Source organism: Octopus bimaculoides, chromosome 11, assembly GCF_001194135.2.
Source record: "Octopus bimaculoides isolate UCB-OBI-ISO-001 chromosome 11, ASM119413v2, whole genome shotgun sequence".
Taxonomy (NCBI): Eukaryota; Metazoa; Mollusca; class Cephalopoda; order Octopoda; family Octopodidae; genus Octopus; species Octopus bimaculoides.
Genome location: NC_068991.1, coordinates 65,922,078 through 65,923,849, shown reverse-complemented (window position 1 = coordinate 65,923,849; position 1,772 = coordinate 65,922,078). Strand labels below are relative to the sequence as shown.

Sequence of the window (1,772 nt, the reverse complement as noted above, 5' to 3'; positions counted from 1 at the left end):
AGCTGGCAGAAACGTTAGCACGCCGGGCGAAATGCTAAGCGGTATTTCGTCTGCCGCTACGTTCTGAGTTCAAATTCCGCCGAGGTCGACTTTGCCTTTCATCCTTTCGGGGTCGATTAAATAAGTACCAGTTACGCACTGGGGTCGGTATAATCGACTTAATCCGTTTGTCTGTTCTTGTTTGTCCCCTCTGTGTGTAGCCCCTTGTGGGTAGTAAAGAAATAATACACTGAGAGGAATAATCGAAATAAGTCAACGACATGGACTGAAACAAACCATGTATGTTTGTAGGTGCAGAATGATGTACGCAAAATAGTCTTGACCTTTGCGAAAATTTACAGCATGTTACAGTGAAGAATCAGTCCTCGCTTATAGCTAAACCTGAAAGTGGATTCCGATCAGATCGTTCCACAACAGAGCAGAGAGTTTTAGAGATTCTTAGCGAAGACTATTAGCGGAAGTAAGGGATAAGAATCTGTAAGCGATACTAACTTTCGTAGATTTCAAAATTTGGTTTAACGCAAATTCTAAAGGCGTTTGACGTTCCAAAGAGAATGTAGATACCATTAAAACTCTCTGCAAGGATATAACTCGATACTAGTACCAGATAGAGTCACAGAGATTCGGTGTTTGTTTTTTTTATTGCGAAATTGTTGCAGAAATGTTCCAAGAAGTCGTTTTGGCAGCTTGCCTATTCCTAATAGAATTAGATTAAAACAGCGGTCACCAAACTACGGTCCACGGGCCGGATCCGGCCCGCTGTCGCACTGTACCTTTTGCGTAAGTACCTACAATGAGAGTTCATTTGCCTCTGGTATGGCATCAGTGTTTGGAACAACTTATGTCTGTGAGCAAACATTTTCAAAAATGAAGTATGTAAAGTCAGCACATCGAACGAGGTTGACTGATGGACATTTGAAAGCAATTCTTTTGGTTGGATGCAGCAATTCCAAAGCAAATATTGATGATATCTTAAAAGCTAAACACCAGTTTCACAAATCCTTCTAGCCTTTTTTGCTGCTTAGTTTGTGAGATTCGGATTTGTGCGCACTGAGTGTGAGATATCTATCTAATTGCTAACGTCGCCTTCTTTGATAGCATTTTGGTAAATAAATATGTTGATTGTCTTTTATTTTTTTGTGTATTCACTGTATTGTATTGTATTGAACAAAATGGTTATGCGGTCCACACTCATTATTCTCTCAGTTATCTGGCTCGCTGTGAAAAACGTTTGGTGACCTCTGGATTAAAATATGAGAATGGCGATAACTGATCAATCAAGTGACTTCACACTCACCAAAGGGAACAGACCAAGTCATCCAGCTGAAACAATAGCAGATATAGATTTTATAGATGATATTGCGTTGAAGGCGAACTACTCTTAGTAAGAGTGGAAATTTCAGCTGCACAAATTTGCTTCCACTTGAACACGACACATCAATATTCACCTCCCTTCATCAGTCTCCAATAGAATCATCGCCTCAGAAAGACAAGCTGAAACTAGTAAGCAATTTTTTACTAACCTTTCTTCTCCTCTTTCTACCGCACACCTTATTCAGAACGTCCGAAACGTCATAATTAACTCTTTCCATATCTCTGAACGTCAAACAAATTGATTTTCACTATGAACTAATTCGGTCTTACTTTATCTTATTTTCCCTCTCCCTCCCCCCTCTCTCTCTTTCTTTCTTTCTCTCCCCTCTCTCTCTTTCTCTCTCTTTCTATCTATATTTATGATGCATACACACATTTATATGTATATATATATATAT

The 1,772-nt window shown here is 39.3% G+C and overlaps 1 long non-coding RNA gene across 2 annotated transcripts in view; it reads left to right on the top strand.

The window, feature by feature from the left end:
• The window catches only part of LOC106880960 (uncharacterized), a 7,513-nt gene that overhangs the window by 4,122 nt on the left and 1,619 nt on the right, over positions 1-1,772 (top strand). For both annotated transcript variants that reach the window (XR_001410797.2, XR_001410796.2), the window contains exon 2: positions 1,207-1,503. This is a non-coding gene — a long non-coding RNA (uncharacterized LOC106880960). The remainder of the gene's footprint in view (positions 1-1,206; positions 1,504-1,772) is intronic.